Genomic DNA, 17,692 nt, shown 5'->3' with positions numbered 1-17,692 from the left:
AGGTGACGTAATCCATAATTAAGATCGAACGCGATAAGCGTTATCGCCACTGGCCAGATTACCGAGTCGGATCGAATTCTATCTCGAAACGAGACAGCGGTCTAAGCGCAACGACTCGGCCCATCTTGGCTAAAAAAGAAAACTTCGAACGAGGGGAGAGGAGAGATGTTTTCGAGCCGTTTGAACGGGATCCAAAACGGAATTTTTAAAAAAGGATCCCCTCCACTCCGGCCTCGTATTCTCCTGTATCGAATGGAAGCGATCTTATCTCTGCCTCCGCGATAACTTTAAATCGATATCGAAAATATATATAATCATCTCGATTTAAAAATTTAAGAGAGAGAGAGAGAGAGATAAAATAAGACAATAATAAGAACGAGAATGATGCTTACCTTAAATAGGAACCGACATGACAGGTACGGTTCGTGTTGCCGTGCCCCGAATATCTGTAAAACGAAACGCAAACGGATCAATATCGAGGGAACACGGCGTAATGCGTGAAAACTTTTTTAACGAACGGCGAGTTAAAAAAAAAATTTCGACGATAAAATACAGTCGTAGCCTCCGTGCAAATCGTGCGAGGATCCCGCTTGATTTACGTAACTTTAACCGTTTCAGTTCGACGAATTTCTTAGCTAAAATTAAAATAACGCGTATATAAAACTTTTCAAAAATTTTAATTAATTTTATAGAGAATTCTATAAAGAGTCTTCTTCTTCGTTTTGCTAGAACTAATTTCATTTTATGCTTACAAAACCGAGAAAATAATAAATTTCTAACGCCGAATATGTAGTTCGATCTAATTTGAGATTAAAAAAAAATCTAACCATTTTTCATTCTTCTCTTGTCGATGTCATCTCAATTTTCATTCCCATTCTATCTTCTTTTTATCAATTTCTTAATTAATAGAAATAATTTTGAACTAATTTCATCACACGCTTCAGAAAATGATATTTCTAACGTCGAATATGTAGTTCGATCCGCGATGTAATTCGATAGTATATTGTTCGATATTTTAAATAAATATCATCGATCGATCCGAGCGTCGCCATTGGAGCGACAAAAAGCTGCCTATCCTTCCTTCCCCCGAAAAAATTAAAATACTGGAAAAGTGAAACCTGGGGAGAAATAATTTCGTCCAAATCTCTGAAACGCGTGCAAGAAACATCGAGGCCAGAGAACATTCTTACGAACATCGTTCGTAAGATCATACTCAAAAACCTTAACAATCGATATTTGAAAATCGAGGGTAAATAAACCTCACCGTTCGAGCGGAGAGGCGAAAATTCCACCCCAATAATAACGAACTCCTCAAAATCCTCCTCGTCTCACGGTTATCCCACGCAACCCTCCGCTCGAAAACGCAAACTAAATTTAATCCTAAACCTACCACGGCGCGGTCAAATGCAATTTCGATATGGCTTATCGTCTTTTTCTCTATAACGTGTAATATACAACCGATTTTTGTCAATATTCACAACTTTCTGTGAATTTATGTTTACCTTGCGAATCCGAGCTTAGCTGAAATCCCTTTCTACAATTAAGATACAATTTTGCAGCGGTCATTTCATGGTAGGAATACACGAAATGTCGATAGGTTTAGCGGTTTTAAAACAGGCACATATGCGTGTATATTTATTCAAGGAATAAATGGAGAAACAGGAAGAAAAAAAAGAGGAAGAAGAAGAAGAAGAAGAAGAAGAAGAAGAGATAGTTGTAATGAATGGGTCGCGACGAGTGATCTATTCCGCGTCTAGGATCGAGGGGCCACGCCCAGCCCAGCGACAGAATTTAAACCGTCTATTTATAAAGAGTGAACGAACGGGTCGGTATACCGCGCATCGGGTCGCAACGCTCGCTCGTGCACGCTCGTGTCGTTGAAACGCGTCGCGATATCGCGTTGATCCGGTTAATTCTGCGAGCGAGACCGAGAGAGAGAGAGAGAGAGAGAGAGGAGGAGGAATAAAGGAGGATGACCGGTATTATAATTCGCGCCTCTTCGTGCTCGAGGTTATAAATAGCGCCTCTTGTGCAAAAGGAGGGATGAAAAGAGGGTGGTGGGTGGAGGGAGGGAGTTGAAACGCAATTTTTTAAACGCGGATTTCACGCTCGAGGACAGCTTTGTTTTCTCCTCCGCTCGTCCTTGAAAAACGAGGCACGGTGGAACTTGATATGAGAGAGAGAGAGAGAGAGAGAGAGAGAGAGAGAGAGAGAGAGAGAGAAGAGGAGAAATTCCAAAGAGAAATTTTGATATTTGCATGCATTCTTTGCGATTCTAATCTTTTCGAACGATTAAGGGCAAAATTTTCTTCTTCTCAAAACGAGCAAAACAAATTTGTTGAGAGGAACTTGATGAGAGAGAGAGAGAGAGAGAGAGAGAGAGAGAGAGAGAGAGAGAGAGAGAGAGAGAGAGAGAGAGAGAGAGAGAGAGAGAGAGAGAGAGGAGAAATTCCAAAGAGAAATTTTGATATTTGCACGCATTCTTTGCGATTCTAATCTTTTCGAACGATTAAGGGCAAAATTTTCTTCTTCTCAAAACGAGCAAAACAAATTTGTTGAGAGGAAATTGATGAGAGAGAGAGAGAGAGAGAGAGAGAGAGAGAGAGAGAGAGAGAGAGAGAGAGAGAGAGAGAAGAGGAGAAATTCCAAAGAGAAATTTTGATATTTGCATGCATTCTTTGCGATTCTAATCTTTTCGAACGATTAAGGGCAAAATTTTCTTCTTCTCAAAACGAGCAAAACAAATTTGTTGAGAGGAACTTGATGAGAGAGAGAGAGAGAGAGAGAGAGAGAGAGAGAGAGAGAGAGAGAGAGAGAGAGAGAGAGAGAGAGAGAGAGAGAGAGAGAGAGAGAGAGAGAGAAGAGGAGAAATTCCAAAGAGAAATTTTGATATTTGCACGCATTCTTTGCGATTCTAATCTTTTCGAACGATTAAGGGCAAAATTTTCTTCTTCTCAAAACGAGCAAAACAAATTTGTTGAGAGGAAATTGATGAGAGAGAGAGAGAGAGAGAGAGAGAGAGAGAGAGAGAGAGAGAGAGAGAGAGAGAGAGAGAGAGAAGAGGAGAAATTCCAAAGAGAAATTTTGATATTTGCATGCATTCTTTGCGATTCTAATGTTTCGAACGATTAAGGGCAAAATTTTCTTCTTCTCAAAACGAGCAAAACAAATTTGTTGCTAGTTCTGATGTTTGCAAAGGGTTAAACGTAGAATTTGTTCTTCAAAGGAGCGAAATGTATTTGCGCGTATTTCTTGCGATTCGTTGCTATATAAATGTAGAAAAAAAATTGTAAACGATTAAATGCAAAATTTCGAATTTGTCGAATTAGCTCTGATTCTAATATTTTGGAAAGATTAAACGTAGAATTTCTTCTTCTCTACTCATTTTCACAAACTTTTTGCGATTCGTTGCGTATAAATGTAAAAGAAATTCCGATTCTAACGTTTCCAACGATTAAGCGCAAAATTTTCTTCTTCTCAAAACGAGCAAAACAAATTTGTTGCTAGTTCTGATTCTAATGTTTGCAAGGATTAAACGCAGAATTTCTTCTTCTCGAAACGATATTCATTTGCACGCACTTTTCGCGACTCTAATGTTTCGAACGATTAATTTTATTCTTCTTGAAACGCAAAACAAATTTCGAATTTGTCGATAATTCTGATTCTAATGTTTGCAAGGATTAGAATTTCTTCTTCTCGAAACGATATTCATTTGCACGCACTTTTCGCGACTCTAATATTTGAAACGATTAAGCACAAAATTATATTATTAATTTTATTCTCGAAACGCAAAACAAATTTGTTGCTAGTTTTGGTTCTAATGTTTGCAAGGATTAAACGTAGAATTTCTTCTTCTCGAAACGATATTCATTTGCACGCACTTTTCGCGACTCTAATGTTTCGAACGATTAATTTTATTCTTCTTGAAACGCGTGTTTGCATATCTTGGATCCAAATTTCGAATTCTAACATTTTATAAGAAAGATCGAACGTAAAATTTATTCTTCACGGAACGAAAAATATATTTGCACGCATTTTTCGCGATTCGTTGTTGGAAAAAAAAAAAAAAAATTCTAAACGATTAAAAATTTTATTCCTCTCGAAGCGGATATTTTGCATCTTGTCTTCGCGATTCGCGTAGCGGGCGATGGAATTCGTTGATCGCAAAAAGAAAGAAAGAAAGAGAAAAGAAGAAAATGTCAACGTTATTTCCAATTTCTAATAATATTTGGAAAGATTAAACGTAGCAATTCATTCTTGCGGGACGGATATTTGCATCCTCTCTCCTGTAAACACGCATAGCGAGCACCGCATATTTGTTCCACATCGAAACGGAAGTGACATGACTTCCCCTCCCCACCCCTTCTCTCGAAGGGACTTGCCCGCGCGCGCGCTTATTTAAGAAACGTCTGCTCCGAAAGCAGCGCCATCGCGTGTATTTTTGTCCAACGGTATGAAGGCAAGGAGGTAGAAAATAGGTCTCAACCTATCTGTGAACGGATACCTTCTTTTCCACTCCCTTTCCCATAAATAATTCGTTTGTTCGTAATTCAAAAGGAACGGATCCGAGATCTTTCACTTCGATCGAGCGAATTTTCTTCGAAAATTCGTGCGAAATCGAGGCAAGGACTTTGCAACGTTGGCCAGATATCGAATGCAGATATCCTCGCTTTGCCGTTTTCAAACAATGGAATTAAATCGTATCCGCAACGTGACTTGTTTGCGGTGGAGGAGGAGGAGGAGGAAGAACGATAGTAATTGAGAGAGAGAGAGGGGGGAAGAAAGAGGCCCATCGGGAAATGAGAAAAGCAGCCGAGGAGAGGAAGCAATCGGTTGCCTTGCGCGGTTTTTCGTGATTATTCGGCGGAAGGAAGGAAACAAAAGAGAAGAGAAGAGGCAATACGATGCTAAGACCGCATTCTTCTCTTCGAAGGCTGACATGTTTCTTTTAAAATGGAAAAAACGACGAGTCTGGCCCGCCAAGTCTCTTCCTCCATTTCTTAGCACATTTCAAGACGTGCACTTCGCCGATAAAGCCTTTTATCGCGCTATTAAGAAGAAACGCAAAACCGCGATTCCCGCCCTTTGTTCAAATGCCAGAATTTGAACAAAGTATTAAGAACGATTTGCAATCTTTAATTATATACATGGATTGATGGAACTTGTTCAAGGCAATGAGAGGTGCACAAGCAGGAGGAAATCTCGAGATTACAAAATTTATTATTACGATATTTCGTTGCACTTTCGTTCCATACTGTGATTTTGTAAAATTACAATCGATGGAATTCCGTATGTATGTATGCAACGCCACTTTCCGCTAGGCCCGTCATTCGTTTCCACAGATTTTTAGTTGGAAACGCGTGGCGCCGAAAAATGAGTCACGATGAGGCACGCGTTGTCTGGAGAAAGAGTCATTTCGGAAATTGGCCGGGCCAAATGCGAGGGGAGTAACCCGAGGGGCGGAGATAAGAAATTAAATTAGAGAGCGGGCTATCGACCTTCGAGAGAAAAGCTATTCGAAAGCGATTAATTGTCTTCGCTAATTATTGTCGTTCCAACGAACGAGATAAATCGATCGATATTCAGATAAATTTGAATTCCCTCAAAAAATGGATAAGGCAAAATTTTTTAATGCCAGTCTTCTTCCGCTTAAGCGGCTCTTTACGGGATCGAATCGCCCACGTGCCGCCGAACACGGTTTACGTGAATCGTGAATAGCCACTCGGATGCTCGCTCGAGAGGAGGATCGGGATCACGAAAAATCTGAGAGGATCGAGTCGATGGTTTACGATGTTTTCGTTAAGAATTAATCGTCTCTCAAAACATCTCCAAACAACTCGATGCATAACCGAGGTCAAACAAATTAAAAGTTGCAGGCCAAGGGGAAGAGAGAAAGAGAGCGAGCTTCCCGAACGATACACTCGCGCGAATAAAGGAAACGCGCAGTCGGGCTTGTGAGTCACGTTTATTGTTCATCGTTTAGCAACCCACGACGCCTTTCTTTCTCCGTTTGAATTAACGGCTCTCCTCCTCCTCCTCCTCCTCCTCCTCCTCCTCCTCCTCCTCCTCCTCCTCCTCCTCCTCCCTCCCCCTCCTGGCTTTTCGTTGCCCGCGAGGGAAATGAACACAGCCACTTGTGCAAACGTTACACGCGCACCGCAAGAATATCGCTCGAATTAGCGCTTCGAGAGGGAAGATCTAATTATTTTCTCGTCCTGAATGCTCGATGAAACTCGATAAAACTGAGACGACAAAGTCGTGAGGATAGTTTAGAAGAAGAAGAAAAAAAAAAAAAGAAAAGAAAATGGCGTTCAACCTAGCCCAACTCGACTCCTTGTCTTATCTCGTCATAAAATCCTAATAGCGAGATACGTCGAGCGTCGAGCGTTAACTCGGTGAAAAAGCAAGTAATTAAAAATAAAGTAGCTTCGAGTAACGCGGTTCTTAAAACGCTCGAATAACATTTATTCGTGGCTATTACTCGCTTCTCGACCGTTTCGCCACTACAATTATTCCTTAACTTAACTCCTTGTAATATCTCGTCATGATAGTTCCTAGTGGCGAGAGTACGTCCAGAGTCGGGCATTAACTAGTTAAATTTCGAATAAAGTTATTTTAAATAACTAGGTTCTTGAAACGCTCGAATAACATTTATTCGTTAGCTATTACCGCTTTCCCGTTTTGCCCGCTACAATTAATTTTTGGATTATCATCGAACGATGTGATTATGGAAGTATACTGGATACGTAATTTCTTATATTACCTTTTTGAAATTTCATTTTTTTCAACTGGATGATGTTTCGAAGCGAAGCGAAACGTTGATCCGGTCAGCGATCTCTCGATCGAGTCGCAAAAGGTTAATCTCTTCTTACGAGAAAAGGAAGAAGAAGAAGAGGGTAGAGATATTCCCGAATGACTAATTGGCGGTCCAAAAATAATTCCATTAGACGTGATCATCGGGCTCGTTAGGCTTACGAGGCTAATGGAAGCTCGAGCTTCCTCGAGAAAGATCCGCCGCGTGGAATTTTCGTTGACTCGACCCATTCGTGGATGACTCACGGACGACGACCACGACACTTTGCCCTCTCGCTCGTAACCCGGTCGGCTATCGAGAACGTCTCGAGTTATCGCGGCTGACTACGTCCTTTGTATCAATCAACGAAAATTAGATTCTCCTCCCCGCCTCGCCCCGTAACCGATATATAAAAGAGGAGCGCAGCCTTTCTCGGCTTAATGACAAAATGGTCGCGGAAATTGGATCGTCGTCGAGGATCCCCCGGAGTGGGGGGAATTGAAATTGTTTCTTCTCGCTCGCCGTTGTTCGCAGAGCCGAATTCTCTCGAATCGTGCGGAAAACGACGCCTTGTCGATTCTTCTTCTCTCCCTTTCGAAATCGCTCGATTATTTCGAGCAAAGTTGAACGACTTTTCCACCGCGTGGCGGCGCCTCCATCGCCTCCGTGCACGCACGTTTTATCGACGCATACAATAACCGATGGAAGAGATATAACTTTTGCCCCGATTCTAACGCGATATACTCCGTTCAATTTCTCGAGTTGGAAAAAAAGGAAAGTCTGGTTCTTCGACCAAAGCCCATCCTTTTCTTCGAAATTTTCGATAATGGAGAAATTTTCGTTCGAGAGAAATGCATCGAGAGAGGATGAGACAGCGTTGAACGGAATGGAAAACGCGACCAATCGTGGCGATCCAACGAAATTAAACGAAAATTAGGCCTGCTCTCGAGCGCGAGGAAAGCGCGTGCACGTGATTTACATGGATGGATGTAAGAGAGAAAAGGCGGCGCGAGATGTTAAGCGAAAGTGGCAGTTAACGGCGGAGAAAAGGAAAAGAAACCGCCTCGAGTCTAACGGTACATTCGAGTCGAACGGAATCGGCCGATCGATCGGGCGCAACGAGATCCAGTGCATAAGATGGCCGATTTCGCGTGGAAAGCGGAAGGAAGGAAAAGGAATCGAACGAGAGGAATCTCGCGGCGCGCGCGGAAATGGAACGTGTTCTCTCTCTCTTTCTCTCTCTTGCGTAACGCGAAAATCCCAGTCTCTCGTGCTTCCTGACCTTTCCACCGGGTCAATGACACTCGCGTGTTAAAGAGACACGTTCGTTGGTGAATGAAAATTGTGGTAAGAGGAAAATGGTCGAACGTCCATCTCAGGAGATTTTCCTGGTAGCATCGAAAACGTCCGTCTGAGGACGCGGATGAGAATGTTTATCGACAGACGAGCGAGTGGAAAAGCGTGTACGAGATGACGCGGGTCTCGAAAGAAAACGTGGGCTCGGCCGGAAAGTAAAACCGGTAAAAATATTTTATCGCCGAGGATGCTCGGCTCAAACTGCATCGGCGGAGGTCTCGACCTGAGCAGACAACGGGGAACGGTACTGGGAACGCTCCGGGTATTCCCACGTGACGGAAACGACTGGTTAACCGCCACCGATCTACCGGGTGGCCACCACGTTAATTACGCCAATCTTCTGATACCGAAGAGGAATCATTTCATCCTTCGATCGCCTCGTAGATCGCTCGTCATCTCTTCCACGCGAAACTCGACTGAACTCGATCTCCATAAAATGCCAGTGACGCGCTATTATAGTCGCTCTATATAAATAGGCCACTGACGTGCTACTAGTCGCTCTAGTAAAATGTCACTGACATGATACGGGCGATTATAGTCGCCCTATATAAAATATCACTGACGTGCTACAGGAGAGTATAGTCGCTTTGCATTATATTGTCAATGACGTGCTACAAGTGACTATAGTCATTCTATGTAAAATGTCACTGACATGATACGGGCGACTATAGTCGCCCTATATAAAATGTCACTGACATGCTACAGGCGACTATAGTTGTTTTGCATGATATTGTCACTGACGTGCTACGGGTGATTATAGTCGCTCTGCATAAAATGTCACTGACATGATACGGGCGACTATAGTCGCCCTATATAAAATGTCACTGACATGAGACTATAGTTGTTTTGCATTATATTGTCACTTATGTGCTACAAGTGACTATAGTCATTTTATGTAAAACGTTACTGACGTGCTACAGGCGATTATAGTCGCTCTGTATTATATTGTCATATACTAATATACTATGAACGACTATAATCGCTCTGCATTATATTGCCACTGACGTGCTACGGGTGACTATAGTCGCTTTGCATAAAATGTCATTGACACGATATGGATGATTATAGTCACTCTATAAAAAAATTCATTGATATGGGCGACTATAATGGTTCTATACTATTGACTATTACGGGTGATTATAGTCGTTCTGCATAAAATGTTACTGACGTGCTACGGATGATTATAGTCGCTCTATGTAAAATGTCACTGACGTGCTAGAGGCGAGTATAGTCGCTTTGCATTATATTGTCACTGACGTGCTACAAGTGACTATAGTCATTCTATGTAAAACGTTGCTGACGTGCTACAGGTGACTATAATCGCTCTGCATTATATTGCCACTAATATACTATGAACGACTATAATCGCTCTGCATTATATTGCCACTGACGTGCTACGGGTGACTATAGTCGCTTTGCATAAATGTCATTGACATGATATGGATGATTATAGTCACTCTATAAAAAAATTCATTGATATGGGCAACTATAATCGCTCTATACAAAATATTATTGACTATTACGGGTGATTATAGTCTGCATAAAATGTCACTGACATGGGACTATAATTGTTTTGCATGATATTGTCACTGACGTGCTACGGATGATTATAGTCGCTCTATGTAAAATGTCACTGACGTGCTACAGGCGAGTATAGTCGCTTTGCATTATATTGTCACTGACGTGCTACAAGTGACTATAGTCGTTTTGCATAAAATGTCATTGACATGATATGGGTGATTATAGTCATTCTGTAAAAAAATTCATTGATATGGGCGACTATAATGGCTCTATACAAAATACTATTGACTATTACGAGTGATTATAGTCGCTCTGCATAAAATGTCACTGACATGCGACTATAGTTGTTTTGCATGATATTGTCACTGACGTGCTACGGATGATTATAGTCGCTCTATGTAAAATGTCACTGACGTGCTACAGGCGAGTATAGTCGCTTTGCATTATATTGTCACTGACGTGCTACAAGTGACTATAGTCGCTTTGCATAAATGTCATTGACATGATATGGATGATTATAGTCACTCTGTAAAAAAATTCATTGATATGGGCGACTATAATGGCTCTATACAAAATACTATTGACTATTACGAGTGATTATAGTCGCTCTGCATAAAATGACACTGACATGCGACTATAGTTGTTTTGCATGATATTGTCATTGACGTGCTACGTATGATTATAGTCGCTCTATGTAAAATGTCACTGACGTGCTACAAGTGACTATAGTCGCTTTGCATAAAATGTCATTGACATGATATGTATGATTATAGTCACTCTGTAAAAAAATTCATTGATATGGGCGACTATAATGGCTCTATACAAAGTACTATTGACTATTACGGGTGATTATAATCGCTCTGCATAATATTATCATTGATGTACTATGGTGTACGATTATAATTGCTCTGCATAAAATGTCATTGTTATGATACGGATGACTTATAGTCACTCTACATTATATTGTCACTGATGTACTAATAGACGACTATAGTCGCTCTGCATAAAATGTCATTGACATGATACGGGTGACTATAGTCACTCTATAAAAAATTGTATTGATATGGACAACTATAATCGCTCTACTTAAGACGCCATTGATGTGCTACGGGTGACTATAATCGTTCTACATTATACTGTCACTGATGTACTAATGAACGACTATAGTCGCTCTGTATAAAATGTCACTGATATGCTACAGGCGATTACATAGTCGTTCTGCATTATATTGTCACTATGAACAACCCTATAATCGCTCTGAATAAGATACCATTGACATGCTACTATAATCGCTTTGTATTATATTGTCACTGACGTGTTACGTATTATGACTCTGCGTGTGTGACGAGCGATTATTGCACTTTCTCTCAGAAGATCAGTATTTTGTTTTTATCACTCGTTTCTCACGAGATAATAAAAATCATCAAGAAAAAATGTCGAATCAGTTTGGAGAGGCTTGACCGAATAAAGTGAGCGAGCTTATCGAAGAATACATGTATATTCGTAAAGATCGATCGTTTCAACCATCTCGATCCGAATTTCTACGGAATTTCGAAACTTCTGTTGCCAAAGTGGCAAAGGATAAATCGTGGAGGACACCCGCGTAGAGAAAGCGACGAGAATGCGCGATAAATAATACATGAAATTATTCCGTCGACGGATAGACGGCTTTTCCACGCCGGCCAACGATCGACCGTCCCTTGTCTTTAACGGAGAATGCCGCTTCGACAATCCTCCCGCCCCGTTTTTCAACTTCCGTGGCGAGCACCACCTCTCATTTCGAGTTTTCGAAACCGGGAAATATACCTATTTTGGAAAATCGAAAGATACCGAGCAAATGTAAATTCCTCCTATTCGACTTGACATTGAGGATGGAAAGAGGAGGAAAGGGGGGAGTGGGGAAAAAGAGTGGGGTACAGTTTTACAGTAAGACAAGGAAAAATTACACCGGAAAATAATAACACGTTTCTCACGCGTTAATCACGTTACAGTTTGCAAATTAGGCAACGGTATGGAAGCAACTTTGCACGGACAAAACAAACGAACAAACGTTCCTTTTTTTTTCCCCCCCGATTTTCTCCCTCCGCGTGTTGCAACTCCGCGCGAGGGGGGAACAAGGCAAAGAACTCTCCCACGCGCGGCCAAGTAACGCTTTATCGATGGACCAACCGCTTTCGCTCTCTCCCGTTCGATGCAAACCAATAACGAGTCCTCTCCCCCCCTCTCTCTTTCTCGTTGCATTAGGTCCGTTCGTGGCGGAAAAATCGAAAAATCGGTTGATACGCGCTCCTCTCTTTTCCCTGGCCGCGTCTCGATTCTCAAATCGGTTGGCGAAAAAAAAGGAGAGAGGAGGACGCACCTGCTCCCCCGTTCTATAAAGGAAACGGAGGAAACGGGTATGGCAGGGAACCGGTCCCGGTGACCGAACCTTCTCCACCCGATTCTCTCCCCCCCCGGTTTGAACCGTTACGAGGATCCAGAAAACCGGTAGGACGATATAATCGACGGCCGGTCCACCCACCACCAGCAGCGAATGAATGCGACACGACTACCTTTAACTTTGCTGCTTTCGAGCTTTGTTTAACTCGTTGCCGGCCTGCAACAACGAGCGAGTAAGAAATGCGGGGCAAAAAGCACGAGTTTCTTGTGATAGGGAAATCTAGGGAGTGTTAATTTTTCAGATCGAATTTCGTCGTTTCTCGTCGAAAATTTGTCGAATATTATTAAAGTTTACATCGTTGTTGCGCGATATTTTAATAACAAAGGGATTGGCAGGATGCGTCTATTATTCTTCTTCGTCTTCTTCTTCTAGAATTAATTTCATTCTATGCTTATACGAAACTCAGAAACTTTGAATACGTACGTTCGACCCTCTAATATATTGTTCGATATTTTAAATAAATATACGTTAACAAAAAAGCTAATTATCCCTCCCTAGAATATAATTAATAATACGAGCTCAAAACTTGGAGAAAAATAATTTCTCTGAAACGATACGAGCGCGTGGAAGAAACATCGGGGCGACGATGCCAGAGGTTCGCATCGTTCCACGCTTCGTAAGATTGTACGAGATATTTAGGGAAAAATCGATCCTGAGAAGGAAGGGGTTAAAGCTTCTCGAAGTTTGGCCGAAACTCGTGGGGATGGAGGCGACTTCCGGCGCCCTCGACACGTTCAATTTCGAATTAATTTGGCCAGAAACGGGGGTAATTGGCACGGCTAATTGGTGTCTCCTCCTCTCACCTGTCGTCGCGGATTCGTCCACCAGTTATGATGGTTCCATTCCCAACCCGGCCAACGGTTGAACGAACTTGAACGAGGAGGAGCTGTTGCTCGCAAAGAGGTCGGCGGAGAGGCGACGTGTTCCAGCCTTCGTTATCGCTCCTCCTCTGCACAGAGAGATGAGCGATATCGGGCGACGCGTCGATAACTCGTCTGGAGTCTCGCCTATTTCCGACGATGCGTCCTCGAAGCTGCTCTCCTCGAAATATTCGGCCGTTCATCAAATATTTAAACCGACTCTGTGGCGCCACCACACACTCCGAATGTTGTTTGCCGCTATTTTCAGAACGTGTCCGGAATCTGCGTTTTCAAATTCTAGGGAACGCGGCAAAGGAGCCGCGAATAGAAAATTCCCTGAGTGACCCACATAGACGTCGTCCCAAATTTTCCAAATTTCCATTCGAGGAGAACCGCTAAATTTAACAGAACTGTGCGTGGCACTGGATGAGCTGTCCGTCGCTTGGAACGCAAGGATTGCGAGAAATGGAATGGAAAGTGGGGGGGAAGGAGAGAAACGCGTGGAAATAGCGTTTCTCGAGGCGTATGAGAGTCGATCTCGGGGCGGATTCCCACCGAAGGATCGGTCACGACTTAAGGTCGCCGTTAAAGCGCTACGAGCGCCGCCGACGATTGGATAATGCGAGCCGGGGTTCCTCAACGCATCAGATTATCGTTACGGTTCTCCACGCAGAATGGCGACACGCGTGTTTCGAAGTTTACTGACTTTGTTCCAAGTTTTTAAACCTCAGCTACTTTTTCAACGGATAAATTTTGCATCTAGGATCCGCCTGTACTTTAGACGCTTCGATTGACAATCGCATCATCTAAGAACTTCTTAATTCCTGTTGAAAATTAGTAATAATTATTGTTGCTGAAGTAAAATAAGCTAATAAGTGTATCTAACCCAACAGTAAATATGTGATGAGCTCGAACGGTAAAAGCTAAAAATCCAATATCTAATGTTGCATAAATTATTCCTAAAGTAAAATCAAAATATAGACTTCTGGATGAGCAGAAAATCAAAATAAATGCTGATACGAAATAGAATCTCCCGTTGGATCAAAAAATGATGTATTAAAATTTCGATCAGATAATAGTATAGTAATAGCTCCAGCAAGAACTGGTAGTGATATAATAAGCTGTAATAAATACTGGAAATAATGAAATTTGATCGTAATTTCAATATTCAAAAATTTTGTTGAATTGCTTTGATAGTGTGTCGAGCTTATTCGTGCGATTAAATTACATTTACGAATCGAAGATCCTCGTTTTATTCGTGGAAAAGTACGCGTGAAAACAGGCGAACGCCAGACCGCGCATCGAGAAATCGACTTTCAATTTTCTTCTAAACTCTGTTCAAATCGATCAAACTGGCTCATTGTTATCTCGCTTCGACGAACAACAACGCGCGTAATCGTCGCTCAACCTTGGAGGAAATCGAATCAACAACGGATCTCCTTGCATACGGAAACTCGTATCTTTCCTTTCTTCGGGCCAGCTCGAACACCTTTCTCTCGTTCCAAAGGAGTGCACGCACGAGGATGCCGTTGATCCACTACTCCAAGGATGGAAACATTTCTGTCAATCGTTCTCGAACCAATTGTCATTCGTAACGATTTTTCTATTGGATGGAGCCCGCTCTCGATGAGGCGACGATTCGTTCAATTCGTTGCATTCGACTGTTCTCTCGAGTCACGTAGCAGTGAGATATACGCGAGCGATTGTTGGCTCGATTCCTTCTTCAAACGATCCCGTTTCGAGCAGAGGCAAGCAAAGACGGTTTTAATAACAATCGGGAATTCACGAGCCGAGGTGTTTGGGGAATTCGAGGAGGGGGGACTCGGATGAAATTCCATCTCCATCCCTGTTCGAGAGGAGGAGGGGAACGGAACAATGGCAACGATAAAAATTTCTGGCGTGGAGGAGATACGCAGGTAGGCGATAGAACGGCGAGACAACTATCGATCGTTTCGTAGCGAACCGAGGTGTTTTGAGGTCGTCGTCCTTTCCAGGTACACACGAGTCGATAACGCGCCAACTCCTCACCTCCGCTGCACTCTACTGACCAATTATTCCATCCCGAAACGAGGATCCGTCCGTTCGTTGAGACGACAAACTTCCGAATCGCGTTTCAGCCAGCAAAGCGGACGTATTTATTTTCGCTGTAACCTTCGCGTTCTAACCTTCTCGCCGCTCGTGTTTACAACGAAATTCTCCTTCCACGCGCTGTCACTCTGCTGATATTTCCACTCGTGTATTTTATATTTATAAGAAGGAATTATTTTTCATAACGAAAACATCTTCAAGGGATATTATATTACGAGTTGACTCGCCGTTGAAAAATACGCGTAAATTTTTATCTGATCCCTTGAAAATTTGTGTAACGTGCGTGTATATATATATATTTTGAGTTTTCGAAAACTTGTAAATTGGAGAGAAAACATCTTACGATATGATACGAGCAATGTATTTTTCTTTGAAGATTTTTTTTACAAATATATAATCTCGGGAAGAGAAAATCCCGATGGCAAGAAGTATAATTAGCTGCAAAATTGTTAGGATTGTCATAATATCCTGGCTTTAAAAAGAGCTTTAAAAAGTTTTTTCACTCTGAATAATTTTTGTATTACCTTTGTACAACGATTCAACAATTTCACCCTGTCGAATATCTTTTCAAATAGGTGGAGAGAGAAATAAGCGTCACCGGAATATCTATATCTGTTGGAAGAGGATACGAATTAACTGCCTCTTTTTGCCCGCATTGTTCTTCTTTGTCTGCTTTAGGCGCGTGGACGAAAAACGGGCGTCGAACATTCGGGAAACGCTGTTCGACAGCTGAGGAGACACAGACAAGGAGAGGGGAAGAGGAAAAGCGACAGGATGAACCGTGGGCGTTAAACGCAACTGCAGTGTCCGGGAAACGCGCGAACCGAGCAGACTGATATATATATATATATACGTGCACGCGTATGTATTTATATATGTTTTCTCTATTTATTTTGTTTGCTTCGCTTTCGCTTCCCTCGCCTTCGCGGCTATCTCGCTTTTCCTTCACGCGATTGTTCGCCTTCCGTCCATTGTTCCAACGAATCATTAATCGCGGCCCAGTTACGTCACGACACCTCTCATCCTCGCGCGCGATTAACACAATCGGACGGAGCGCTCGCATCGATCAGCCCGATTAACCTAACCTAACCTACCCTACCCTACCACGCTTTCACTTCCAAACGCACGTGGTTTCGTTTCGTTGGGAACGGATCGTTTAGAAAATTTAGAAACGAAGGGAGGATAAAGAAGAAATCCACAGAGATGCGTACCGATCGAGAGATTGGAAAAATCATGGTTCGTGTCTCGGGTAAGAGAAGTCCGTTTTTTCCAGACAGCGTGGAAGCAGCGTAAATAGCCGATTCCGACGGTGTATCTCCTCGGAGATCTCTGGAGGGGGAAGCGGTGGAGCGGAGTGGGGGGCTCGGCCGGATTCCATTCGACGGCACACGGTTTTGGTCGAGTTCGTCGGACCACCTCTTGCGTAATACGGCCCTGAGCCGTAGTCTTACAACGGTAATGGAAGCCTCTACCGGGCTTCCTCCTACGGGCCAACAAAACCCGTTTCTTCTTACGCTTTAACGATCGTCCACGCGTCAGAATTTATAGGGGAGAGACCCTCCCCTTCGCAGGTCGCAACGAGGATAGAAAAGAGGACGAGTTGTTGCTCGTGGAATCGGTTCCACGATTTAGAGGCGACGCGGCTGCACTCCAGGGAAATCGAGGCAAGTTGTTGGGGAAGGGAAACAACAACACGCTCTACTTGGCGTACCCGGAACGGTGCAAAGTTTCCGAGATGATCGCGGAGCCAAGTATCGCTCGCGAATTCCATCCTGTCGTCTCGTTGCAAAAACGGTGACTCTTGGATTCGTGAATAGATTTTCTAAGCGTGGATTTCTTCGCGTGTAATATCCGATCGAACTGTATTATTTTTCAAAGTCTCTGTTGAGTTTTGTAAGCATGGAATACGAATTAATGAAATTAATTCGAGCGAAAATGAGTTTTTTTTTTTTTTTTCGTTATCGAAATTAACGAAATTATTTCCATTCTATTAAGAAATTGAGAGAGAAGGAGAATAGCGATGAAAATGAGAATATGAGGAGCACGTTAGTGGGATTGTAGGGTTTGCTGTCGATCGCGATACTTGCCCTGACGAACGCATCTTGGTAATTAACAACGATTATAGACTTTGATCCTTGTGCGCTCTCGTTCGGTGAATTTCTTAGCTAACTTAAAGTGATTTCACGCGTAACAAATTAACGCATATAACTTTTACATCTTGATATTTTATCTATCTTTACTTTATATAAAGAAAGATAATTTTAATAACAAATACAACAACGTGCTCTCATTTATCGTTTATTATTCTTATTTTTCATCTTCTTACTTCCCTCTATTATCAATTTTTTAACGAAATGGAAATAATTTCATAACGAAAAATCCATCTTGATCCATCCCGATAACTTGTTCTCGCGTTCTATTATTCTTATTTTTCTCTTACAGCATCTCAATTTTCATTACTATTTTCTTTCTCGTAGAAATCATTTCGTTATTATTTAATCTAACTAATTTCATTACAGTATTCCAGAATCTTTGAAAATAAAATTTTCGCCACGAATGTGAAACTCGGACCAACGCCGGGAATAGTTCGATCCGAGATTTTAAAAATAATCAAACGCAAATAAATATTGCCGT

At 42.2% G+C, this 17,692-nt stretch overlaps 1 protein-coding gene across 4 annotated transcripts in view; it reads right to left on the bottom strand.

Moving 5' to 3' along the window:
* Positions 1-17,692, bottom strand: part of LOC100872435 (uncharacterized) — a 59,455-nt gene that overhangs the window by 31,847 nt on the left and 9,916 nt on the right. For 3 of the 4 annotated variants that reach the window (XM_031918580.2, XM_086906622.1, XM_086906625.1), the window contains exon 2: positions 393-446. The gene's annotated coding sequence lies outside the window, so the exon portion shown is untranslated. Of the gene's footprint in view, positions 1-392; positions 447-12,913; positions 13,352-17,692 lie in introns of those variants that run through there. The other variant, XM_086906620.1, reaches the window with a different exon arrangement.

Source organism: Apis florea, unplaced genomic scaffold (genome assembly GCF_048593485.1).
Source record: "Apis florea isolate Af1SG1 unplaced genomic scaffold, ASM4859348v1 contig_2495_pilon, whole genome shotgun sequence".
Lineage (NCBI taxonomy): Eukaryota > Metazoa > Arthropoda > Insecta > Hymenoptera > Apidae > Apis > Apis florea.
This window is presented reverse-complemented; position numbering and strand designations above follow the sequence as displayed.